The 27,983-nt window shown below is 46.6% G+C and overlaps 1 protein-coding gene and 1 pseudogene across 1 annotated transcript in view; one reads left to right on the top strand and one right to left on the bottom strand.

Annotated features, from left to right (window-relative positions):
• Positions 1-27,983, bottom strand: part of SLC44A2 (solute carrier family 44 member 2 (CTL2 blood group)) — a 341,764-nt gene that overhangs the window by 292,458 nt on the left and 21,323 nt on the right. The gene's annotated exons all lie outside the window — the stretch shown is intronic.
• On the top strand, positions 118-27,975 carry LOC144817813 (ubiquitin-conjugating enzyme E2Q-like protein 1 pseudogene; annotated as a pseudogene).

The raw sequence follows: 27,983 nt of genomic DNA on the forward strand, positions 1-27,983 counted from the left end.
GCGCGCGCGTTCACCATCTAGCAGTGTGTTTGTCGGGCGCGCGTCCTCCTCCTTACGTGCACACAGGCATATACGCCGTGTGCGGCTCCTTCCTGCCGGGTGCGCAGCCGGCGGCTGATGAAGGAGCTGCAGGACATCCGCAAGCTGAGCGAGCGCTTCATCACGGTGGAGCTGGTGGAGGACAGCCTCTTCGACTGGAACGTCAAGCTGCACCAGCTGGACAAGGACTCCACCCTGTGGCAGGACATGAAGGAGACGGGCACCGAGTTCATCCTGCTCAACCTCACCTTCCCGGACAACTTCCCCTTCTCGCCGCCCTTCATGCGGGTGCTGAGCCCGCGCCTGGAGAACGGCTACGTGCTGGACGGGGGCGCCATCTGCATGGAGCTGCTCACCCCCCGCGGCTGGTCCAGCGCCTACACCGTGGAGGCCGTCATGAGGCAGTTCGCCGCCAGCCTGGTGAAAGGGCAGGTAAGCTTTTATCTTAAGAGGGAGAGTACCGGCACTTCGCAGAAACAAGCCGGTACTCTGATATTAGCGTAGTGACACAAACTTTAGCCACACAGGAGAATTTGCACCCGTGCCACCCGCCGAGCAAGCACCTCGTAGAATCTTATCCTTTCCGAGGCAGAGGTCTCGATGATCTGCTGTAAGGGTAACATTTGAGAGAAATAGTATTTTAAATGGACAGGCGAGTGTTTGTAAATAGCAACACCGCCGCTGAGCCCCCTTCCATCAACGCAGTGTTTTTCCAGTTTCCTCCTCGCTCCGCCCGCGGTATTGCCCAAGATAGTTCGTTCATTCATAACGAGGCGGGACTTCTGCGAACTGTGCTCGTGAGTCGCTGACCTTTGAGCTATTTCCCTCGAGCGTGGCCCCTCCACCCGTGTCCTGTTACCGTGGTCTTAAATGACATGGGCTTCAAGGGCCCGAGGCAGCCCCCCGGTATGCCACCTGCTCCTGGCATCAGAATGGAGTGACTTCTGGGTCGCGGAGTAAGAAGGGAGGGTATGTATGGTAGACGTTTCCATACTTGTGTTGTATAGTAGGCACGGCGCTGTTTTCTGCGATTCATTTTCAACAGGGAATGTCATTCAGTGGAATGCGGCTTCAGAGCTCGCTTACATCGAGGCAGATACATCGAATGACCACGAGTTAGCTGAAGTCCTATCAGTGCACTTCGAGGCAGTTCAAATGCAACCCTCCCAAAAAGGATTCAGAAAATACGGATGATGGATTGTGTTTAGCCCAGTAGCTAGGAAGGATGCCACGGGCCCTGGACCAAGCAAGGAAAACGCACCCGTTCACTGCTGTAGGGATAGTAAAATGATCAGGCTTCAACGTGCCCCTTGGGCCTCTAGGCCCCAGTGCCACTGCACTTGCTGCACTTGCTGCACCAGTGGCACGCGCCTGGTTTATTCTTCACATACAGACACATCTGGGCCTCTGAAGACATGGTGACAACACACACACAAGTGTTTGGGCACATCACGGCTTGCTGGAAAGACACAGTAAATACTTTGAAACCACCATTGCCACTGGGGTCAGAGACGGGGCTGCCTTCTTACCACCCTTATTTTCGATTCACCCGTGGAAGGGGGATCTCTAAAGTGTTCTCCAAAGTTGGGGGGTAGGCACACTGCTAGACTGCTCAAGGTCAAGAAACAGAGATGGTACCTAGGATCTGAAAATTTGAAGGTTGTCTTTTACTATACCAGTAGGGGGCTCCAGTATATCTTTGATTTCAGCTTCATTGTTTTTTATTTTATAAAAACATACGATTAACACAATCAAGACTGAAATACATTGCTATCAAGTCACGATCAAGTTGGCCATTAAATCATCACCACATTAGGATTGATAAAATGACCGACATTAGCGGTTTTAGGATATTAAACCTAGAAATGCTGTAAAATAAAATGACAACAAACAGGGCAAGATTTTCTTCATTATCGCATATGAAAGCACTTTCAAATATGTGAGTTCAGGATACCAGTTGTACAAACACCGATTGTGTTCAATAGACTATAATGTTCATCTATAATAATCTGGGCCATTACAGGGTTTACATGACAACTGTCCTGCCTTTTAGTTCACTAATGGTTCATGTTTAAAAACGATCACTTGTACAAAGTACTTCTCAGTGCAGAGCTATAAAGTGACGTATTAATATCAAAGTTTCCACATGTTAAGGAAATGCACATTTTGTTTTATAATATTTTACGTGAAGTTTGTTGTATGTTTTACATAGCAAACATTTTAAGGGCTCGGCTCGTGCACAGGCTCTAAGAGCCAAACCAAACCCTTGACTGGGCTTGGCTCTCACTGTTAATTTGTTGGCTCGATCATCTCTACTACAAATTAAAATGTTCAATTCATGAAGGTGGTCTGCATTCTAAATAGAGCTAGGTCATGACGGGTCTCCAACCTAATGACTTTCTGATTATGTCTCCATGTGTGTGGCAGCGTCATACATAAACTTAAACTTTACAATCTACACCTCTGGAGTTTTGAGGCAGTTTACCGCGCCCCACATATGATCCGATTTACATTCTCAACCTTTACGAATGAGCGGATAACTCCGATATTCTGTGACAGACAGTCACACCTATGATTAGATGTTTCACATTGAACTCAAAACCTAAGTCGCCTGATCTTGGGAGGCCATCCTGTGATGCGTGTTCCCTATACAGAGCAAACTGGGTATCCATAGCTTTTGGGGTGCATAGTCTAAAAGGACTAACTGCTTCACCTGCATTAAGGTGTGATTCTCTCACCAGCTCAACTCAGATCATCCCTCCGTCTTACCAACTAAAGGTGTCTGCACTCTTGCAGTGTGCTAATGTGGCCAGATAACATTACTGGGCCTACTAGCTGGTGTTTACTCACACACCTATTCAATCAACCATGCGACCTTCACGCTGTTGCACCCATGCTAAGATAAAAGACCATCAGTTAACAGCATCGGATCCCATAAGACACAGTAGGGTGATTCACCATTAATCTTACAAAGATAAACCCCAGGCAATAATCTTCACCTGTATAATGCATGAAACTCTGGATCCGTACAGCGTTCCTCCTCACCCTTCTCTTTCGGACTACAACATCAGCATCAACACACTAAAATGTCTCAGATCTGACATCCAGTCAGCGTGCAACTGTTAAAAATAGTGGAGCAGCAGCAATCTGCCATTGAATACTAACTACTTCAGCTAAAGGCACATTTATTGCAAAAAGAGCAACCTCCACTTTGAAAATGCAGCACTATACACATTAACAAACAGCACAGATGATTCAGGGCAATGTAAGTCAATACCACAATAAGGAAAAAAAAGTGCAGGTAGGTCTCTTTCCAGGCACATTGACTACATGCACTACGTGCCCTGGATCTCTGTTACAAAAAAAACATGTAATACTGCTATGAGTTTTAGGAGAACTGACGCAGTCTATGATGTTTTAACGGAATACGTATTTGAATTTTATTATCATTATAGATGTCGAACTTTTCTAATTGTTCTTTTATGTAATGTGATTACATATTGTGCTATTATGGTTGTTTGTTTCAACCGAATAAAGCTGGGAGGAGTTTGAGAACTAATGTTAAAGGAGAAAAAAAAGAAGAAGAGGGCCTTGGAGAGAGAAATTCCAGACATTCCTTAGCGTTTTCTGTCATCTGGTCAGTGATTCGTCTTCCTTGTGTTTTCTTTTTAATAGGCTTGAAGTGATAGGGTAAATGTAGTTTTGTTCCGCCATTTTAAGGCATATTTCGTGCGTGCTCGCGCAAAGAAGTACATTAATTATAATTAGGAGCTGTCAGGGTGGCCGTGTAATGCATTGCAGATGGTGCGCGCGCGTTCACCATCTAGCAGTGTGTTTGTCGGGCGCGCGTCCTCCTCCTTACGTGCACACAGGCATATACGCCGTGTGCGGCTCCTTCCTGCCGGCCCGGGGAGCTGCTCTGCCGCTCTCTGCAGAGTACGGGCGACCGAGCGGCGAGCAGCATTCCCAAAAGAGGGAGCCCCAGAACCGAGGCCCACATCCGCAGGCCCATGAACGCCTTCATGGTGTGGGCCAAGGACGAGCGCAAGCGGCTGGCTCTACGGTTCCCGGATGTGCAGAACGCCGAGCTCAGCAAACTGCTAGGTAAGGCCCAGCGCCCAGAAGCTAAAATAGGCAACACTTAATAATAATGATTAATAAGACGAATTTCCAATCCTTTGCATAGCACTCAAGTTTTGTTTTAACTTTTTATGTACTCCATGTTGCCCTATAAGTATTGTCGGATTCCGTGAGATAGGTTGATTTGCCCAGGACCGCGAGGTTTGAACAGAAGCCTCCTTGCCCAGAGCCAGATAGCCCACTTCAGAAGAAATGCCTCCTACACTATTTCCTTAAACAACACTTGTAGTTGACTGTGCATAGTGTCCACACACTAGAGGCATCAGATCATTCCTACTATACATATATTGTTCCTAAAGAACCCGAGGTTAAAGCGAACGGGGCCCGATTGCCACTGCTGTATGTTACTGCTAAAACTGTTTATACATATTTTCATATTACTGATGCTTTCAGCGCTTAATTTGAGCCGGTGGTTTTCGGTGCTCGGCACTAGCACTTAAATGTCCGCACCGGCTTCAGTGACAGTCCACCACATGGTGGCGCGGTCTTTAATTTTGACATGTGCACAACAAACTTATTTATTAAGACAATATAGATTAAAAATGAATTCCAGCCTTCCACGCCATTATTGTAGCTTAGTGTGGCCTAAAACAGTTTGAATTGTCACACTTTTAGGAGTGAGATGGTTAGGTGGTTTGTTGGTAATGGTATTGGCAAAAAAAAAAAAGGGAGGGGCAATATGTGGTGCAAGCTGCAGTGGTCTTCCGTGATGGGCCCTGGCACTTTTTTTTCTCCAATTTTTGATTTATTCTGATTTCGATATTGCATTTGAAGCTAATTATGTTACTAACGCTGGCGGTGAGTTTCGAGGCTTCTGTTAAGTATGATGCATTTCGACCTCGTCTCCTCCTCAGACGGCAGCATCACCCCCGTTCGTCCCCACTCACAGTTACGCTACTACGCATGTGTTCTACTGAGGGGTGTTCTATATCACATTAATGTCAAGCCCTGGCCCTATGAGGTGACGTCCCCACTCTTGTGTGATTGAGGGCGGGTCGCGCATTCTTCTTGGGCCTCTCTGGACGTGTACGGAGGCCGGGCGGTGTGCAACAAGTCACTTCTGGTTACAACCGACCCGAGCCAGTCTCGGACTGTAGATGACCCCCACTCCCCTTGTTTAACCATAGCGCTCCGACGCACTGAGAGGCTAATCAAGGAATTATTGCTTTTATGGACTCTTTCCCTGTTTTTTTCTTAGTTTAAATCGGACTGTGCGTGTCTGCTGAATATTTGCAGATTGCTTTTTAGAAACTAAGTAGACACTCGCACAGAGCGACTTTTATGGGAAGCCCCGTCGCTATGTAGGCTTAAAAACTCCTAAATGGCGCGCAGATAATAGTTGATAAAAAGACACTCGCGTGTTCTGATTTTACGGTACATTTTTCCGTAGAAAATTCAATGTAAATGAAAAGTATGTACTGGCAGCTTTCTAGCTCGCTGCTTGTCTTTTGCCACCTCTGGAATTATAGTGGTTTCAGTGGGGTAACATTAGCACCTGCTTTACCGTGCACAGGCTCAAGTTTCGATACCTCACAGGGTGGTTGATCACGTATTTAACACACGATACAGTTTGAATGGATGAGTGAATCAACTAGTGAGCACCTGAAAATAAATAAATGCTTGAAGGAGTGAACAAAGCAGTGTCTAAACGAATGCATACTTTGTGCTTAACGCACCCAGTTAGGGCTTCGAGCGCTTTGGTGATCATGGTTAGAACAACGGAGGGACCGATTTAGAATTTAGACACTTGAGTTAAAGATGCTTTTTCAGGAACCCTTTGAATTGCATGAAAGGCACTTTTCAGAATGAGTATTTAGTTGGAGCAAAGTACACACTTTTAAAATGTTCAACTCTGCTGTGTACGAAAGTTTATGGATTTGCGTTTGCGTGCAGCTTCATGTGCACGCGCGCAAAATTAAAATAGTCTTGGAAATACAGGAAGGACATCACAGGCAGTAACGGTGCAATATTCTCACACTCACAAGGAGATCACTGGCAGTACACACCACATGAACACATTCCATAACACATAGCAACAATACATTGGCATTTACAATGCCATTAGCTCAAACTCAAATAAATCCGAGCCCGATTGCATTTCTAATGCTTGTTGTATAGGTGGTGGGAATCTGAGGGTCGTCATTCAACACATAAATAAAAAAGCACTGGCGTTGCCAATAGGTTTCGCATTTGGAAAGTTGGAGCTATTGGTTTTGTAAATGACATTTTATATTTATATATCGTTATTGGCATTGTCAATAACAATATATAAATATAAAATGTCATTTACAAAACCAATAGCTCCAACTTTCCTACTGCGAGACCTATTGGCAACGCCAGTGCTTGTTCTTTGGATTTACGCACTCTACAAGAGTGCGTGCTTTCATCTGACTTCCTCATTTACTTCTACCCCTCTGTGTTTCTCCGCTGTCTGTCTGCTTGTCCCGGCCCTCCCTCCCTGTCTGTTGTCTGTGCTGGCTTGCCCCATACTCCCTTTCTCCGTTTGTTATCCCTGTTGGCTTGCCACACCCACATTCGCCCTCTGTCCTTCCTTTACCTGTATTGCCCATGCCCCTCCTTCCCTCATTTGGCCTCGTTGCCCTCCCCTCACCTTAACAAAAATTACGTGATATGACATGGACAATACTGGCCATATCATAGGGCTTTTTTTGCCATACCCTCAGTCCGCCCTCTGTGGTGCCTCCCTCCTCTCTCCATGTTGCCTCCAATCCCACCTTCCCCCCTTCCGACAATAAAAAACAACAACGCAACAATGCTGCCAGAACTTCTTTTTTACTTTCAGCCATGCTGCACAGCAGGCACACCAGTGGACAGCATAGCTAAAAAAAACATTGACAGAGCAAATACCTTGTGGACATGAGATCTATTCGGTTTGCCAGTGCTTGTTTTATCCTCTCTACCATCTTCCTCAGCTACCCTAGTACCATGTCTTTCACCCTCTTTCCCAAATGTTTTGTCAGCGCCGCTGTTTATCATCCATGCTCACTCCCCATTTAGGGTTGCAGTAAATATAGAAATCCTTTCCCCCATTTCTCCTTGTTTTAGGAATTGTTAGAAATGTTGGTGCAGTGTAAAAAAAAAAATCAATCATCCTGTGGACCAGAGATATGATAACACAGCTTTGAATATGCCATTCTCTACTTTGTGTTTGTTACCATTCATATACACAATAAAATAGGATTGTAGAAAGGAGATGGCCCTTACCTCGGTAGGGCGGCGTGGCATTCCCACATCCTTAGGTCAAGAACCCAGCCACGGCGCTTCCCAGTCATCCCGGATTCTTTCTCTCTCCCTCTGCAGGAACCCGTGACGGAGTGCGCAGGACCGGAAGCAGTTCCCCGTGACACCGGAAGTTCCTCACTGGTAGACAGAAAAGACGGCGAACAGGAAGAGACGCTGTTCAGAGCAGCAGACCCGTGGCAGGAGGACGCAAGCGAAGAACCCGAGACCGAGAGCGGAGGAAAGGAGAAGACCCGTGGAGAGGACGAGGAGGACGACGTCTGGTCCGAAGACTGGTGGAGTCCTCAGGAGGTGGCTGGAGAGCGGCCGTAACTCACAGGAGAGTTACGGCGGGCCACGTGAGTACAGCGTCTCCATGTCCCCCCCTGTTTATAGTGTAAATATCGTTGTAGTAAAAGCACCTGTAATTACACCGCCTCACTGTATATATATATAGAAGCACCCCTTTCATTGTAAAAAGAACCCCTTCGCCCGTCCTCACAGGATCACCCTTTTCTCCTCCCCCTTATCTGATTCTCTCCCTCACGACCCACCCATCCGTCCTACCCTCACTGTATGTCTTCTGGTCATACACATCCCTGGTGTCGGTGGCAGAGCTCTGACAGTCCAAAGCTCCGGGACTAACGGCCCCTGTTCTCTCTCTCTTTTTCATACCTCCGAGGGACACCAGGACAACACCGGACCTGAACTCCCGCATCCTACCGGAAACTCCTTCCGACGATAACACTCCCTGAAGACTGCAACCCAACCTACCGACCTTTCCTCCTGGCACCTCATACCCTGTTTGTCCCAAACAATAAAAACTGTAAAACATTGCACACTTCATACGGCCTCCTCGCCTATTATTCCGGTCCGCCCGAACCCCTTCCCCACAAGGAAAACATGCACTTGATTCCTTTTTAGGTCGAGCTAGACGTAAGCAATGCGAAGCATTGCTGTCTGCGAAGACATCTATAGTCACCCGTTTCTGGGAATGAGGACAAGAGGGTGCACGAGCGCAGATTGCACCTCGTGGGCGCGCACGGCGCCGTGCCCCTCTCCTGCCTCGGAAGCAAGCACCAACACGCATGCGCATACCCAGAGACACACACACACACACACGAGCACCCATGCACGCACCCATACATACAGAGAACCCACCCCTGCCGTCGCATACACACACATGCGCGCACACACACTGCATACACACACGCTCCCCCCTTACCTCACCAGAGACACACACACGAGCGCACATACACACACGCATACAGAGAACCCACCCCCGCCGTCGCATACACACACACACTGCATACACACACGCTCCCCCCCCCCCTTACCTCACCTCACCAGGCTCTCTTCTTGTCCTGTTTTCATGTGGGCTCCTTCTGCCCGGCTCCCGATGGATGGGCTGGCGGGTGCCGGAGAAGCGACCAAGAACACTCTGCGCCTGCGCGGAAGTGCACGCGCCCGCCTGACGTCACTTGTTTTGCTTGTTTGCTATTGGTAAGGTTCCTGCGCCCCGCCCGGCACGAGTGCTTGCTCAAAGCAAGAAACTACATTTCCCTGTTTTGTTGCATTGTATAAGTATTTGTTTTATCCGCTCTGTTATTTCCGACTACTATAAATAAAAATAGCGCTGACGGTGATACATGTTGCTGAATTTTTCAATGCGGCAATGGTTCGGTCGCGCATTATTCAGAGGCTACTTAATTCAGAGATAATTGTATTTAGATTAGAAAATAATGTACTGCCAGCTCGCACCCTGGAAAGGTCACACTCACTGTGTTGTCTCTGGCAGGTGTGAAACGAGCGGGAATTTCTAAAAATGTCTGCGTCGGGCAGTGTCCGGGCAAGGAAGAGTTAAAGGCTTCACCGGAATACGCGGGAATATTTCTGTAGGCCGCAAAGGCCCAGTGACAGTCGGCATTATTCACTGTCACGGGGGCCCCGGGAAACACTTTATTAAGTTGCCGTCTGCGACTCGCTAATGGGGTTAATTATTTAGGCACCTTTATTATTTACGATACATCTCTGTCTCTTGTCTGTAGCGCGGCTACAGCCCGCAGCCGCTGGAAAGGGCTTCAGAGAGGCCGGCGGCAGGCGGATACTCATTAATAACCCCCTGAGCTTCAGACCGAGACCGCGGTGCGCCCGGTTTCCGCCACTACGCAGTCCGTATAGCTGCCTAGTAGTCCACTGTCATTTGTAACACACCTGTTTTTATTCCTTGAGCCAAGATAACCACTTGCATGCTGGGGCTTTTAAATCCGTGCCTCGAATTATAAAGCGGAAGTAAAGTCTAACCGGAATCCCAGCCAAGGTTATCCATGTGCAGCAGGTGCAGTGGCACCGGAGCCCAGGGCCCATAGGATGAAGGACCCTCTGGACCTCAATTGGGGCATTATTCACCACATAAGTATGTAGGGACATGGGGGCCCCACTGTTGTTTACATTTGTGTCATGGTCTACTTTAATATAGTTGGGCAGCTGTTGGTGACGTGTGCTCCTTGTGTGGCATGGGCTCAAATCATAGGAGGGCTAACTCCGCCTTTCATCCTTCCTGGGACTATAGTTTGAGTAGAGGTTGCACTGTTGATCACAGCGCTCTGGGGTTGAAAACATGCAATGGCTAACATGCATGTCTGTCACTGAATGTTGCCTGTCTTGTTTCTATGCTATTAAACAATAACGTGTTGATGGGAGTTGTAACATTCTTTCTTTGTTTTGCATTTGCATGTTTTGTGCAGTCTTTTCATCACTTGAAGTGGAACGCATTGGGCGTGTGGGGCGCTGTCGTGTGAGAGTTGTTGATGGGTCTATTTCAGGCTTTTGGTGTGCTATCTGCAGGACAAAAGTTCAAATGCTGGCAGACTGTCATGGCATTTCATCTTCCCAGTGTCGATAATATCTAGACCCGACAGATTAGCAATCTCAGTTTACAACAAAACATAACAGCAGCATCACGGCATCAAGTTTCATTGACAAATAGTTGCACCTCAAATAAACATCGACTACAATAATGCCACGGTACAAGGCTTCAATAAAACAATATTATTTCCGCTTTCTGTCCACTGCATTTCATGGCGGTAAAACCGCATACGTCAGAAATGCTGTCAATTCAACAAAGTAAAATCTGTTTCTTGTTTATTCGAGGTGGCCATCCTTACCACAGCACACAATTTGTTAATGAAGCTAAAGCGTTAAAACCCGCTATCAGAAGACGGAAGATAAATACACGGACAGTGCTTGTAGGTGCACGATCTGTTAGCCTGCTCTGTGTCCTGGTAAGCAGTTCAGTTCTCCCACTCATGGGCCCATCCAGTGAAAGCTGGCACGGCAGTTCTCTTACCCAATGGAACCCCAACATATATGGTATTCTGTTACCCATTTTGGTTGGTAATTGCCGGGGGCGCGAATCAAAGTAAAACTATTGTTTCCTTTTCTGTTTTCATGGCGTGGCCCGTCAATTAAAAGGGTGTTTTTTTTTCCTTGCACATTTACGAAGTGTAAGGGGCTTGGTCAACTGAATTATCACCAGTGAAAATGTCACAAAAAAATGTTAATATTTCACTTCTGTTCTTGGATTTTCGTCAAAATACAACACATATTGCATTACAAATGCTATAGGTGTCACATTTGTGAAAGTTAAAACTATTGGCATTGTAAATGACAAAGCTATTACTTTAGCTATTACAATAGCTATTTTCACAACAAACACATAAATAAAAAAATATATAATTTACAATACCAATGGCTCAAACTTTCCTAATGCGAGACCTATTGCATTGCAAATGCTTGTTCTGTATGGAAATAACTTATTTCAACAAAACTTTAGCAAAGACATTTTTCACACAAAGCATTTTTCTGTATGTTGGTTCTCTAGGTTTGCATTCTCATTTTTTAAATGCTGTGATTTTACTTAGTACACTATTCTCCATGAAGCCTCAACTCCCAAGACCCCTGTACTTCCCCTTCACAAAGCCAAATGTACTCCCATAGTACCCTTTTAAATACTTTCAAGCCTTTTCGAACTCGGTCCAAAACATCGAAAATAGGAATAAAATGCCTTGTAAATTGAACCTTCAAGGGGCGATTTTTATGTGATTTAATAATGATGGCTACTGTAGCAAGAGGAATATTGAGGCCGGTATCACAGAGTGATCAAGCGGTACAGTCCCATCACTGGGACAAAATGGCCTCTATAGAATGGTGGTACTGTGTGGTGTTGTCTGCTGGTGGGGCTCTACAGCAAGCAGAGCACCAGGATCAGGTCCTCCCAGAGGTGTGGGCTGCCTTTGTATGGACCCCTGCCCTATGTTAGCCCAACCCCTACCACTTTCAGCGGTGTATGCTATTTTGGTACTACGGTGTCAGCGGTGGGATGCAAGTTCTGGGTGACCCCATCCTACTTTTGGAAAGTTGGCCCGAGACCCTTTTAATGAAGGGTATAGCTGCCAAAATCACCCCCAAGCCTTATGTTGCACCTTTAGATAGGCCTGGCAGTTTGGGCAACAGCTTGGTCATTTTTCAACTTGCAGTTGCATTTTAACAGCATGGGCTCAAGAATCCCAGCATAAAAAGTGTTGCAGGGGTCAACAGTCCAAAACTTCGGAAGGTGTCATACATGACATCATAGGGCCACGTAACTGTCATTGGCGAAGTTAGGGTGCAGGTGGAGCACCACTTAGGCTCCCTCCTCCAGAGGCACCATTTTTGGACGGACCACCACTGAGAGCACAAGAGGAACCATCTCTCTTTAATACTCACTCTCTTTCTCTCTCTTGTGGTCTTCTAGCAGTAGCTTAGGCAGATTATCATGGCCCTAGTGCAAGGAAGGAAATGGCCCCTCGGCTGCTGTCTTAATTATAAAATAAATCAATAATCAGGGCTTAGTGTGCCCCGGTACCACTGCGCCTACTGCACCAATTGAAGCAATGCAGCTGTCTTCTAGCATCCTTCCGCAGCCCCCACTTCCCTGTGCTGCTCCCCTCAGCGTTTTCAGAGCACTTTCGACAGCCGCCACCCACACGAGAAGCTGGACATATTGACAGCGATAGCCAACGGAAACTTCAGATAAAGCACATTTTTTCCATCTCATGAGGCAACAACAAGTGCCCTATTACCGACTGCCCTTCAAGCAGGGTGTCCCATAGAAAGAGAGATCATTTCCCTACCACCTTCAGTTTTCTTCAATGTCTGCTATAGGCGTAAGCCACTTCATTTTAATGTAGGGGATATGATTTTGTACTCAACAGCCTACTAAATGGGCTTTAGGCAAAGCACATCCACCAGGAGCTGAAACCGGCATTGCAGCTGTGGAGGGCCGGCTTTAGCGTTGGGAGTGCCCGGTACAACAATCTTTGTTGTCGTCTAAACACCGCAGTGTCCTCCTTCGTCATTGAATCCCTCCCTACTACCTTCCAATGGTGCCTCATATCTCCATAGCCCCTCTCACTTTTATTTATTTTATATTGGTACTCAAACCAATGTAGAATGTTAGTAGACACAGACATAATATACAGAGACAATACGTTATAGAAGTGTTTAAATCATTGTAGAGGAAATGTTACTTAAGACAATGCAGACTGGAAAGTCTAGGCGTCACATGTCAACCATTCTGGCAGGCGTTATACCTTAAGAGTCCTTCAGTGGAGCTGGAACAATTTTCAGAGTGGGGGTGCTGCCATCAATGTTATATCACTGATGTCATAGGGACTGTGAAAAATCCAAGCGTCACACAGGAATAAGTGAAGCAAATGAGCCACGTCCATTCAACAGGAGAATGGTAAGGATGTGTTATGTAGCCGGCGGTGCATTTGGGAGCATATTGTTGCAAATATATTAGTATATCATGGTTTTGTAGTGCACTGACTTTCACAGATAGCACATTTTCCATTGAAATTACCACTAAATTTGCACAGACAAGCAGTTTTACTGAAAAAACTATTTAACACATACGAGTTTCAGTAATATTTATTATTTGCGAAACACTAAGAAAAGTGCCTTGATTCGTTTTTATCATAATAGAATCCTTGTTTCCTTCACACTTGAACTTTACAAAAATAAATTGCTTCGTTTGTGCTTTCTTAACAATGGACACATTTTGAATAATATGTACAATTCATTTACAGGTATTTAAATCCTGTTGTAAATTAGTAAAAAAGAATCCTAGACCCTTTCATGCTGTCTGTACTCCAGCAAGATTGTCTCATAGTTCAGGTTTCACTAATTTTATGGTCAAAGAAAGAAAAGTAAACACCAATCGAATGGTAAAAGTTAGATTGAATCAATCTGTCGGAAGGGATTGTCTGACATTTGTCTTCTGTTTTTGAATACTCAGCAAAAACCAAAATCAAAAGGCATCCTTATTGCCAATTCACCTTCTGAACTCCAGCAAGGGCTGTTTGTTTAATAATCTTTATTTGGTTTATTTAAACCTGTGTACTCAATGTACAGCCCGCGGGCCACTGGCGGCCAGCAGACCTCCCGTTTGGGAAGGAGCAGCAGATAAACCAAGCTGCTGAAGTTCTGTTTTTTTCCTGTAAGCAAAGCAAATTCGTTTTCTAATTTTGGCCTTTTTAGGTCTCGCCTGAGCCAGCACGCATGCGCTAATCTGCGAGGCTTTTAGTAAGGGCTTTTCCACGCTGAACACGCTTGTGCATGTGCTTTTTTTTTTTTAGCACCCGTAATTGGCTTTTGCATGCGTCTTTCTAAGAAAGACAGCACAAAATTGGTCCAAGGTGGGTGCATGTCCCACCTTCTCTGTGCCCTGGCCTAGCCTTCTTGGGAGCGAGCAGCAGCCCCGCACTGTGCCAGCTGCATTTCTGTGCGCACTAATCGCCGGCTTTTTTAAAATTTCCTTTTAGTGCGTGCGCACACAACTCCCGGGCTTGTTTATTCTGTGGTGGTGTTCTGATATTTTATTATTATTATTAGTAGTAGTATTTATAATTTTACTGTTGTTAGTGTTGGCACTGGTATTATTACAGTATAATGTGCTCATTGTTCTTTCAATGAGGTACTTCGAATATGGCCACTTTGTTTTGCCCATCCTTTAGATGTCATGTTCGCTTCTTTGTTGTTTTAGCGCTGTCTGTGTGCTCGAGTGCACCGCAGTGTGTGCCACGGGATCCCCCTGAGCTGCTTCAGTGATGTGCGCACCGCCAGTGTGCAGTGATGGGGGTCCCCCTGAGCTGCTTCCGTGAGGTGCGTTCCGCCCGTGTGCAGTGACGCGGGGTCCCCCTACACTGCTTCCATGAGGTGCGCACCCCCCGTGTGCAGTGACGCGGGGTCCACCTGAGCTGATGGATGTGTTTTAACTTTGGGTGACTGCCTTGGCTTCAGATCTCTTTGACGTTCATTAGATCCTGGTTTAATGTACACATTGCAAATGCAACACATAGCGGGGTACGGTGCTTCAATATTACTGCTTACGATTATATTATTTGTAATAAGATAAAGGGTGAAACTATATAAAATGTACAGGACTATAGAAAGATTTCATGGTTACTATTGGTTATGGACACTTTCCTTGCAATGGTCAAGTTTCGCGCCTTTTCTGCCTGTGGCACACATGGTCAAGAAACGTCCTAGGCATTTTAGTTTAGTGACACGCATCCCTTGCAGGCTCCTCATTACATTTAAAACAACTTCAAACGAAATCACTGTGCCCAATGCCTTTCAACGCCACTCTTCTTTTAATCTATTTGTTGTTTTTGTTTTAAGAAGCCAAACAAACATGAAATGAACATCCGGGAAGTAAAAATCTATGCAAACAGCGATATTATGTGAGCCATTTCTGACAGGACAGACGATCGCATCAAGTCTAATAAATGCAATTGATACATCGTAATATATCCACCAGAGGGCGCCAATGCCCTGCCTGCATGTGCTAACATGTCGTTTGTTGACTTAATGTATTAGATGCAACCCTGGGTGTGTAATAACAGCCGGGGCACACAGCTCCAAAAAGCTCCACTGAGCTCTCGTGCCACGTTCTTGGAGTGCCTTGCAAGACCTCTTCAGACAGCCTGTCAGATCCCCGACTAACAACTGCAACAGAGGGCCTGTTAACTACCTCTTCCACTTCAAACTCTGACGTGGTCATCATGGGAGTGACGTTGCCTCCAATCCCCACATCAGAGCACTGCCGCTACTTACAACAAGCATCTGCAATGCAATAGGTCTCTCATTTACACAAGTTTTAGCTATTGTCATTGTAAATGACAATGCCTTTTATTTATGTTTTAAAAACCAACACATAAATAAAATGCATTGTCATTTATAATGCCAAAATCTCAAACTTATTCCTTTTCCCTTCCACCCTCTCTCGTCCCTTTTTCTCCTCCCCCCTCCCTCTCGTCCCTGTTTCCTCTCCCCCTCATCATTGTTCATTCTCCCTGTCTCTGTTTCTTCCTTCCCGTTCGCCACCCCTACCCAATTGTTAAAGTCAAAAGCTCGCCCATGGGCAAGACCAATTGGCTATGCCAATGCTTGTTTCTATGGTCACTTCGCCTTATTTTATGATCAAGGCAGCCCTGCTAATAGAACAAGCCAAAATCATTGTGAAACAAAACTCAGAATTAGAAAAGAAGAAAACAATGACACTAGGGTTCATTTTCCTAGGCTCTCCTGGTTATGGGCTTTATTGCTACAGCTAGTTCAGCTTGTACAGCCTGGCAGGCAGTCCTGCTCATAGGGGAAGGATTATCTGATTGGTTAATGGAAGTGACAGAAAAACTATGGAAAATGGGAACATAAGTATGCTGGACTAGTAAGTGTGGGGAGTGGGTCAGTAGGCACATAAAAAACAAGCATTTGCAATGCAATAGGTCTCACGTTAGGAAAGTGTGAGCTATTGGTATTGTAAATGACAATTTTTTTAATATGTGTTGGCTTAGAAAATATATAAATTAATAGCATTGTTATTCACAAAGCCAATAGCTTACACTTTCCTAATGCGAGTCCTATTGGCTATGGCAATGCTTGTTGGTAGCAAGCAAGGACAGTGCTGTTGTGGTGCTGAGTGATGTGGTGGTGTATTAGAGTGATGTGGTGGTGTATTAGAGTGATGTGGTGGTGTATTAGAGTGATGTGGTGGTGTCCCAGAGTGATGTGGTGGTGTCCCAGAGTGATGTGGTGGTGTCCCAGAGTGATGTGGTGGTGTCCCTGAGTGATGTGGTGGTGTCCCCGAGTGATGTGGTGATGTCACAGAGTGCTGTGGTGGTGTCCCTGAGTGCTGTGGTGGTGTCCCTGAGTGATGTGGTGGTGTCCCTGAGTGATGTGGTGGTGTCCCCGAGTGATAAGGCGGTGTCCCCGAGTGATGTGGTGGTGTCCCCAAGTGATGTGGTGGTGTCCCCTCCCCGAGTGATGTGGTGGTGTCACCGAAAGCTGTGGTGGTGTCCCTGAGTGATGTGGTGGTGTTCTTGAGTGATGTGGCGGTGTCCCTGAGTGATGTGGTGGTGCCCCTGAGTGATGTGGTGGTGTCCCCGAGTGATAAGGTGGTGTGCCGAGTGATGTGGTGGTGTCCCCGAGTTATGTGGTGGTGTCCCCTCCCCGAGTGATGTGGTGGTGTTCCTGAGTAATGTGGTGGTGTTCCTGAGTAATGTGGTGAGGTGTTCCTGAGTGATAAGGTGGTGTCCCAGAGTGATGTGGTGGTGCCCCTGAGTGGTGCCCCTGAGTGATGTGGTGGTGTCCCTGAGTGATGTGGTGGTGTCACAGAGTGCTGTGGTGGTGTCCCTGAGTGATGTGGTGGTGTCCCCGAGTGATGTGGTGGTGTCCCCAAGTGATGTGGTGGTGTCCCCTCCCCGAGTGATGTGGTGGTGTCACCGAGTGCTGTGGTGGTGTCCCTGAGTGATGTGGTGGTGTTCCTGAGTGATGTGGCGGTGTCCCTGAGTGATGTGGTGGTGCCCCTGAGTGATGTGGTGGTGTCCCCGAGTGATAAGGTGGTGCCCCTGAGTGATGTGGTGGTGTCCCCGAGTGATGTGGTGGTGTCACAGAGTGCTGTGGTGGTGTCCCTGAGTGATGTGGTGGTGTTCCTGAGTGATGTGGTGGTGTCCCTGAGTGATGTGGTGGTGTCCCTGAGTGATGTGGTGGTGTCCCCGAGTGATAAGGTGGTGTCCCCGAGTGATGTTGTGGTGTCCCCAAGTGATGTGGTGGTGTCCCCTCCCCCAGTGATGTGGTGGTGTCACCGAGTGCTGTGGTGGTGTCACCGAGTGCTGTGGTGGTGTCCCTGAGTGATGTGGTGGTGTTCCTGAGTGATGTGGCGGTGTCCCTGAGTGATGTGGTGGTGCCCCTGAGTGATGTGGTGGTGTCCCCGAGTGATAAGGTGGTGTGCCGAGTGATGTGGTAGTGTCCCCGAGTGATGTGGTGGTGTCCCCTCCCCGAGTGATGTGGTGGTGTCCTCGAGTGATGTGGTGGTGTTCCTGAGTAATGTGGTGGTGTTCCTGAGTGATAAGGTGGTGTCCCAGAGTGATGTGGTGGTGCCCCTGAGTGGTGCCCCTGAGTGATGTGGTGGTGTCCCTGAGTGATGTGGTGGTGTCCCTGAGTGATGTGGTGGTGCCCCTGAGTGATGTGGTGGTGCCCCTGAGTGATGTGGTGGTGTTCCTGAGTGATGCGGTGGTGTCCCAGAGTGATGCGGTGGTGTCCCAGAGTGATGTGGTGATGTCCCCGAGTGATGTGGTGGTGTCCCCGAGTGATGTGGTGGTGTCCCCGAGTGATGTGGTGGTACCCCTGAGTGATGTGGTGGTGTCCCCGAGTGATGTGGTGGTGTTCCTGTGTGATGTGGTGGTGTCCCTGAGTGATGTGCTGGTGCCCCTGAGTGATGTGGTGGTGCCCCTGAGTGATGTGGTGGTGCCCCTGAGTGATGTGGTGGTGCCCCTGAGTGGTGCCCCTGAGTGATGTGGTGGTGTCCCTGAGTGATGTGGTGGTGTTCCTGAGTGATGTGGTGGTGTTCCTGAGTGATGTGGTGGTGTCCCTGAGTGATGTGGTGGTGTCCCTGAGTGATGTGGTGGTGCCCCTGAGTGATGTGGTGGTGTCCCTGAGCGATGTGGTGGTGTCCCTGAGTGATGTGGCGGTGCCCCTGAGTGATGTGGTGGTGTCCCTGAGTGATGTGGTGGTGTCCCTGAGTGATGTGGTGGTGTTCCTGAGTGATGTGGTGTGTGAGGGTGTGTGGGGGTGTGAGGGGGTGAGGGTGAGTAAGGGTGAGAGGGTTGTGAGGGTGAGGGGTGTGAGGTTGTGAGGGATGGTGGTGTGCGATGTGCATGCGGGGGGGCGGGGGAGCGGCAGCCTTTGAAGTCTGATGCCGAGGCACAGACACTGGTGATGGTGTGCACGCGTATAGATCACATGAACTGTATGCGATCCGCAGCCGTTTTGGTAGACTTTTCTTTTCCGCTTACTATAATCTCGCCGGAGCAATGCGCAAGCGCATTGGCTCAGGCGAGACCTAACAAGCATTGGCATAGCCAATAGGTCTCGCCTTTGGGACCTTATAAGTGTTTAGCCACTCAACAGTTGATGTTGTTGCACCAAGAATATTGTGCTGGATAACTAAACACTTATAAGGTCCCAAAGGTGAGACCTATTGGCTATGCCAATGCTTGTTAAATTATAGCCGGTAAGTAGCAATACAGTGCTCTCTGCAGACGATGTCCAGCCCTGGGCACCCTGGAATAATGATATATATTTAGCATTTGAATGTAGCACCTTTATCTTTCTAGTAATAGCATACAACATACTTAGGTTTTCCACATCATTACATTTATGTGGAACACCGTGCCTCAAGTAGAAACTGGTGTGAGACGTAAAAAGGGGTACCTTGGGCCTACCTTAGGGGTGGTTGACATGTAAAAAAAGGGAAGGTGAGGAACTGGCAAGTGTGTGCACTGGCCAAGTCGACATGGCAGTTACAAACTGCGTGCAGACTCCACAATGGTGGGTCTGAGTTACCTTTTCAGGGCTACTAACGTGGGTGGCACAATCAGTGCTGCAGGCCCACTAGTAGCATTTGATTCACAGGCCCTGGCACACTCAATGCACTTTACTAGGGACTAACAAGTAAATCAAATATCCAAACATGAAAACACCAATCCATAACACAATTTACCACAAGAGCACTTGCACTTTACCACTGATCAAGAGTGAGAAAAGTGTGCAGAAACACTATGCCAGCAAAACAGAGTCAAAACGGGGAGGTCAGAAAGCAAAAACTCAGGGGAACATGTCAAAAGATGCAAAGTCTAACATTTAGTATGTGTATTTTATCCATATATGTTAATTTATAAGGCATATTTCACAACGTGGTACATAAATGTAGTCTGTGTGCTCAAATTGCACCATTGTGTAGGAATTAAGTGTGCAAGGATACCTACAGACACAGATATGGGCATAACAAGGCCATTGTCAGGAGTGGCCATGGGCATTCAAAGCCACCTGGGATTCCACCAAACACTAATGACAGTTACAAAGGGATGCTCTTTCCACACTTAGGCCCTCATTAGGATAGCGGTTTTTCCGCATCCTCCGGGCCGGCGGAAGAGTCCGCCGGCCCGGAGGATGCGGAAAAACCGCTGCGGAGCCTTCACAGACCCCCCGCCAGATTAGGATGGCTGGGGGGTCAGGAAGACCGTCCGCAGCTTTTCCGCCGCGGTCGCTTTCCGACCGCGGCGGAAAAGCTCTAACATGTCTGGCGGTGTCTATCAGACACCGCCAGGCATATTAGGATGTCAGCATTTCTATGCCTTTCCACGGCGGCATTTCTGCCATGAAAAGGCATACGGACTTTTGTTTGGGGGCCCGTTGCGGGCCCCCAGGGGTGAAGGTGGGGTGGGGGGTGCACATGGGGGGTACCTATGGAGGTGCCTGCCGCTTTGTGCATGCAAATGCACTGCTTTCATTTTTAACCTTGCGGCGGGTGCTGCTTGAAGCAGCACCCGCCGCAATGTTAAAAATACAGGATGTGACCGCCAGGGTGGCGGTCACATCCTAATTGCACAGGAGGGACCGCCGCTGCCCCTGCGGACGGTCCCTCCTACTCTGGGGTGGCGGACGGACGCAGGTCCGTCCGCCATCCTAATCGACCCCTTAGTGTGCACCTAAACACATAAATTGATCCGGCACGTGGATTTGAAAAACCATGGAAAGATGCAGTTGCATATACTGTTTTTACAGAATGCCTGTGTAAATAGGGTGGTCTGTGTAGAAAAATATTCTGGAGCCGATTTATAAAGCCATTTGTACCTCTATCTTCAACACAGGGTGCAAATGGAATGATATATGTACTCGAATTTACAAAATGTAAATTCATACCCCTAAATTGAAATAAAAACACATAATATTGCACCCGCTTGAAATATTTGTCAGCAGGTGTAAAGTTGCTCCTTGCTGCAGGAATGCTGTGGAAATTTGGTGTATACATAACATCATGAGTAAGTGGACATATACAAATGTTACCATGGGGCATTTGCATTGTAAATAAAGTCAGAAATTTACTCCAGTTATGGGCAGGAGAAAGGTTGGGAAAGATGGAAGGAACATTCCCGAAATTAGTGGGTGTACAAGGAAAGGTGTTTCACCAGGGGAAATAATACTTTGCAGGTGGAAACAAAAAGTTAGCATGAACATTTGTTAAACATTTGTACTATGCATTTGTACATTATGTACAAGTACATGCGCAACTATTTGAATACTCCCGGAAAGCGTTGATCGTCGCATTGTATAGAATTTCATATTTTTCGCAACTTTGTGCATTCATAATGTACACAGTCAAGTTAGAGCCCTCTTCATAAGTCTCCAATATACCTGAATACCTTACTTTGACATACATTGCATACAGGTATCAATAACTTGTGCATGGCAGGAGTATGTTGCCAATACTCATACATTAGAAAAGCAATATTAAGGATGATGTAGTATACATGTCCACACTTCTACTCTTGTGACTTACTTGTCTACGGTTTCTCCTTCCGGAGACCTAGTCACTGCAGTACAAGGTGTTCCGAGCTTGAATTTGCCTCCTGAAAGTGAAACTCTAAGGGTGAGTTGTGAAAAGCGCTAGCAGCCATTTCTTGGCGACGAACAAAAGCTGCCTTTTCAAAAGCTGTATGTCAGACACTTCTTTATCTGTAGCTGGAACGCGGTCACTCTGAGTAACACGGCATATGCACAGAAAATTCACAGTGACCTACCAACATAGCACCGTAACACTGTCCCTTTGTGACTCTGTCACTCCTCAATGGTAATTTTCACCTTACTTTAATGATAGAAATCTGCAAAATGTATCGCAGTGAAAGACTAATGTACCATGAGTTAGAAATATCTCTGCTCCTCACAGGCTCTGATTGTCAAACGACATTACAATCCCATTAGGATGAAGAGAGATGCTTTGGCGCGAGTTATTACCATGTCGAAATAAAACAAGGAGGAGCAGGCGCCATAACAAAACAGCGTCCCGCGAGTGGTGTGCACCATGAAAATAACAAGCGGTCTTCACTTTTCAAGCACTCGTGCTTGTGGCGGCATCCACCTTGAGGGCGCGAGCAGCGGCGCACTGTTTGTAATTCACGTGGCCGCGCCACTGCTCGCTCCCGCAAGGTGGCTGCCGCCACAAGAACGAGTGCGAATGCTTGAAATGTGAAGACCGATTGCTAAAGGCCCTCTCCTAAAGCACCGCATGAGCGCTGCCTAGGCGAGACCTAAAAAATGGTACATAATTTGCTGGTTATTAACATAAAAAATCCTATAAATGTGATGCACATATCTTAAATAAAAAATGAAGGTAAGTTAAACTGATATGTGGAAATGCTTTGTTTTGGTAGGAAAGCACAGTTTGATCACTACCAAAAGTGCCACGTTTCCCAGGTCCAAGCAAAATGTACTGCTCCAATTCATTTTTTTTTTTAACTCTTCGATTGGTAGTCCTGTGTTTTTAAATGGAATACACAAGACTACAAGTCCCAGAATTCAAAGAAAAAACCTTGACTGGGACAACACATCACACATGGACCTGGGTTGGACACTTAGCAGGGCTCTAGATGTCTATGTTTGTAACTATGGGGCATGGTCTTCAAACTGGGGAGCAGGCCCCACTAGGGGAGCATCAAATGATCCCAGGGGGGTCTCCAGGCTCTGGACAAAAGAAGCATTATGCTGATAATAGTGCTTTGTTTTCAGTGGAATGAAAAAAGCGTCAATAAGCCTCTCTGTAATGGGCCATCGCTGTCATCTTTTGTCATGTATATTCTGTCTGGAAGAAGGTGTCAAAAGGGAAGGGAATCCAAATATTTCTTAAATCTACCCCGTCAACCATTACTGATAATCACCTGTGGATAACTTTTCATGTTAGTAAGGCCTGCCTGACCAGAATAGTATGTTTGGCAATCATGTATTTGATTGCATTTTTAAAATGGTAACAGAACTTAACTGCAATGTTTATATACATCTAGACATATTTAAACATTGCTAGTTGAATAGAATAATTGTGAAAAATTGAGGGGGGGCAGATGATTTTTTTTTCATTGGGGGTGGGGGGCGGTATTAAAATGATTTAAGACCACTGCTGTAGGGTCCTGGTTGGTGCACTGGAAAAATGCAAATGTGTATTAATAGTGCTAATGGGTCCCATACTGTAACAGTATGCAATGTGCAAACCAATCATTTAAAAATTAACTACACACAGTATAACATAGGCTACAAAATGTTAAAAATGTATAGGCTACACATTGTATAAGATATCCTGCTGCCTATCTAATACAGTGACCCCATTATAATAGAACCAATTGAGGCAGGAAACTCACGATTTTGGATGCAAAAAATGGCTGTATTTTAGGTGACTCCCACCTAAAATTCCCTCAATTTCAATATAAGCCAATGAGGAAAATACATTCCCCAATATTTTTTTCTCCAAAATCTCCCACTTCCCAGTTTGAAAATGTTGGCGTGTGTGCAAAATGTGCCAAAAAAAGGTTAGAAAGAAAGCATTTTCAAGTAATCTTTTGAAATGATGTGGTTCTGTCCCGATAATTCCTCATCCCACCCTGCCTCCCTAAACATGACCCAGCATCGATGCGGCCCTCATGCACACCCCAAAGTGTACTTTGTGGCCCCAGAAAAATATTTGTGAGTACCAATGATTTAAACCATAAATCAGCACTGCACAAATACATTAAAAATAAAGCCAATACTTAACAGTGAAAAATGCAACTAATTATTAGTTTAACTCGGTACATAAAAAGATAAAATCACAAAAGTCCATAATGTCATATCTTATACCACTCAGCAATCCGAGAGAACTCACCTAATAACCAAAATCCCCTTGTGCACCATCATACCTATAAATATACAATCATGAAATCAAAAGTACATTCCTATGTAAATAATTAATGCATTGACTCTGCATACATACAATATCAGCAATCTCGGATGTAACATCCCTATCCATTCCATTATCAAATAAAATAGAATTAAAACTATAGCTTAGCATGCAATCTAACGAATCTTTATACACCATTATGCTCATAAAAATGCAGTCATAAAGGGACTATTGCATAAGATTACATGTGCGTGGAGAAAGAGAACTTGTACAACCCTAGTAAAAAATATTCATGCCAAGCTACATACGTCAGCAAATTATCTTTTTAACACTGCTAAAAATCAATTAAAACAGATAAAGCATCATTGAGATGTTAGTTGCCCACCCAATCCCATATTCTTACAGCAGCCGAAATAAATGTAAGCACTGCTATAGACAGACTCTAATTCCGAGTCCAACAATTGGAGATGGAATAGGGCTGCTCTACAACTTCTAATATTTAGAGACATTATTAAGGGGGTGAAGAACTGCTTCCTAGGTACCATGTGCAATTTACAGAAAAAGAAAAAGTGCAGCATGGATTGCGCTGACTGAATCACATGGGCATGGTGCAAGACCCCCGTTACCCTGCACCCCTTTTGGATATGATACCAAAAAATGAGAAAAATGTAATCTAAACTTAATCAGGTAAGATCTCTGAAGATGCAATGGTGAAAGGTACAAATAAGGTCCCATACGATCCGTAGTGGTTATCATGTAAAGTGCAGCCATACTTTTCTTTCTACTCTATCATTTCTCTTCAGTTTCCCAACCTACTAAACAATTAAGTTTCAACACTGGCTTGATCTGGAGCCCTAATCCCCTCCCCAGTTTATTTTGTGGGGGCTGCAGCACGCCCACTCCCCTAGCCTATGGAGTGCTTGGTCTGGAGAAACGAATGTGCAGATCTGAGCAAACCTGTTACTTTCTCCTAGTGGTGCATACCTTAGGGTGCCTTGCACCAATGCACACATCCTTGCACCATAGTGCAAGGACGTGCATGCTTTGTGAAGCACAGGTTTTATACTGGAAGGGTACCCTTCCAGCACGACATTTTATGCTTTGACATGGTTTGACACTTTACCACTTTGTGTGCTGTACGGTACAGCTCACACGCAAAGTTGGAAAGGTTATGAGAAAATAAACTTTTCTTCAACTTTATGACTCCCTCGAGGAAGCCTCGTTTTTTATGCAAATCCCTTTCCACCAAAGTTAGAAGATGGGCCTTAGCGTCAAATCCATAGGTGGGTACATGAGATCATCCATGTACCATCCACGGTACGCCTTACTGACGCAAAGTAGCACATAGTGCTACTTTGTGTTAACACGAATTCAGGATTTTCTCTGGAAAGTAAACAACCCCAAAAGAAACATTTTGCACAAGGTTTGCCTCAGTTTTGTGATGAAAATCAAGGGCAAAATGTTAGTAAATCTGTCTCATAAACTCAGGATTTGAAAAGTAACACAATGATTGGGGGTGTCATATTAATAAAATGATATTGCTACCCAAAGAATCAATTTTTATCAATCTCGGAGTATCAAAAGGTTGGATAAAAAAAGAATATGTATCTAAATCGTTGCTTGCAATTTGCATGAAGCACTTTGAGACCAGTCGTAGCTCAATGTGCTACATTGGAAGGATTGTAATTTAAGAACCTCAAGTAAGAAAATGATCTATGTGAGAAAAGCAGTAACCCACTGAACTATCTACATAGAAAGAATACAAATCTGTTAGCTGCATTTTACAAAGTGTGCTTTCAGCAGGAACGCTAACCCTCTATGCTACTTCATCAAAAGTTTGACTGGACGAATCACAGGACTCTCCATCAAGTAAGTTAATGATCAGAGCTATCATGCCATTTGTATTACCTCCTGAAAAAGGCCAGTCACACAAAGATCTCTGCTGGATGCTCAGGTCTCACCTCCGTCTGTCATGCAAAGGGAGTCCCCCCCTTAAGCCTGGCACTCGGTGCAACACGCTGGGTGCACTCCCCCCAGGCTGGCACGGCAGCTGTGTACCTAGAAGTGAAAGGCTCATAACCGAGGAGCAGATCTTTGTATCATATAAGGAGCTGCAGGGTCTGTTGAAGGGCCAGAGCCATTATTATTATTATTACATTTCTTATATAGCGCCAGAATCGACCCCCGAAGGGGTATCTCCGCGCTTGCCTTGGGAACCCGTCCTGGTTTTTCCCTGTGAGATAGCCCCTACAGGGCATCCCCAAGGTGAAAGCCAGGTATCCCGCCGCGGGGGGGCCGTTGTGGAGATTAAGCAAGCTTAATGCCCAGAGTTGCAGAGTGTGAACCCATGATTAGGTCAGGCACCGAAGCGAGAATTATCGAGTCCGTGGACATTTGAGCTCAACACCCTGCCGCGTCGGGAATCGAACCCTGGTCCCGGGTCTGACCTCTGCTTCAGGGTCTGCCTCCTCTAACCAGTGAGCCACACTTCTCCACGAGCTGAGCGCGTCCACCAGCCTTCTGCATAACTAATTGGGGAGGTGACGTAGGGATGGGCGTCTACAGGATCTAGGAGGCCTGATTGGTGGTTGAATGTTTGGATTTTTATTGAACAAGCCAAATGGTAAGGTGGGCTTCCAATTATGGGTGGTATGGGTGGTTCTATGGACGGTCTACTGCTGAGTCTTCTGGTGTCTCGTCCTCTTCCGGAGATCTCCGTAGGTCAAGACTTGGGTGACGTCTCCCCGGAGTCTCTCCAAAAGAAGAAAAGAGAGGACAGTGGACCGGCCTATCTCTACTTCAGTTTTACCATCACAACACCCAAAGTGAAGTATTTCAAGGGAACACAAAATGATAAGAAAGAAAATCCGGCTTCTAGACTACTCCTATGAGTCAAAGCCAGAATACCATGGGCTTTCTATACATAGCCTGGAAACAGACTGGTTTAGGGGATACCTTCTCCCCTATTCAAAGCAGCCATCCGGACGCCAGAACCCAGGGAAAGGAAAATAAAAGGAAAACATTCAAAAGGTGTGAGGGACGAAGGAACTTTCTCTCAAGAGACGTGACAATAGTTCCACAGTCTTGACAGGAGCAGCAGCGCGAGATCAGCGCCTCTAAAACGCCGGGGAAGGGTGGAATAACAACAACCAAAGACCCGAGGTGTATTACAGGCAGAAAAGGAATTTAAAGGTCAGTTTTCAGTAAGGTACTCTCTCCCCTCCCTTCCCTTTCTGTGTCACTCACCGCGTCTGCCGCAACTCTCCTGAGTTGCAGCGGCTTTACAGCGTCCTCTGGGGGCGTCCACCAGTCTTCGCGACCAGTTCTCCACGTCCTCCCCGATGTCTTCTGCTCCTGCAGCTGTCTCCTCGTTCTCCGGATTCTCCAGCTGTTCCCCCTCCACGCGTTGGTCCGTTGTTTCCCTGCTCGGTCCAGCTTCTTCCGGGTTACGCCTCCACGCGCCCTCTTCCTCCTGCGTCGTACTCCTTACGGCTGATTGCCCTCACTCTTCCGGTCCGTCCCTCATCTCCCATTCGCTGGCCTTTCCGCCACCGGCTCCTTCTTCCTGCAGGGAGATACTGTGGTTAACCCTTCCCGTCTCACGACTTTATCCAGACCGGCATGAGCAGAATAGAGTGAGTCTTTGTCCTTGTTCCAGACCACCCCCTCACAGGAGGGTTGCAAGCATGACCTAATAGTCATTCCAGCTAAAAAAAAAAAAGCTTGTGAGGCTGCTGCTGAAAACCCCCACTGAACATTATCTGGTAAGATCTTCCTTACGCAAGGTGGAAATCCTCTCTGAGGAGGGGTGTCAGGGGGAGTCCAGAGGGGGGGCCGGTGCCACTTACCCGGGTGCATGGTCCGCGCACACAGACGAGACAGAATCCAGTCGTGACAGGGTTAACCCAAAACTCACACCCTCTCCCCTGCAGGACGACGCAGAAAGCGCCATCAAAGACAACCAATGGCAGCCGCAGGAGGTGGAGAAAAAGAGCCTTTCTCAGGACGGCGGGGAGAGTCCGGAAGTCACCGAAACGGAAGACGCTGAAGACGCCAAACACACCAGGGCTGAGGACCGCAGGAGGAAACCGAGGTTACCGCGGGAGCCAGAGGAGGGGATTCCACGGTTGGATCGCACCACCAACACCACCGCCGAAGAAACGGAGACGTGGAGTGAGGAGTGGTGGACGCCCCCGGAGACGTGCACTTTCCGCCGTAACTCTGGAGAGTTACGGCATTGGCGGTGAGTAAACCG

The sequence above is a fragment of the Lissotriton helveticus genome, chromosome 1_1, assembly GCF_964261635.1.
Source record: "Lissotriton helveticus chromosome 1_1, aLisHel1.1, whole genome shotgun sequence".
Taxonomy (NCBI): Eukaryota; Metazoa; Chordata; class Amphibia; order Caudata; family Salamandridae; genus Lissotriton; species Lissotriton helveticus.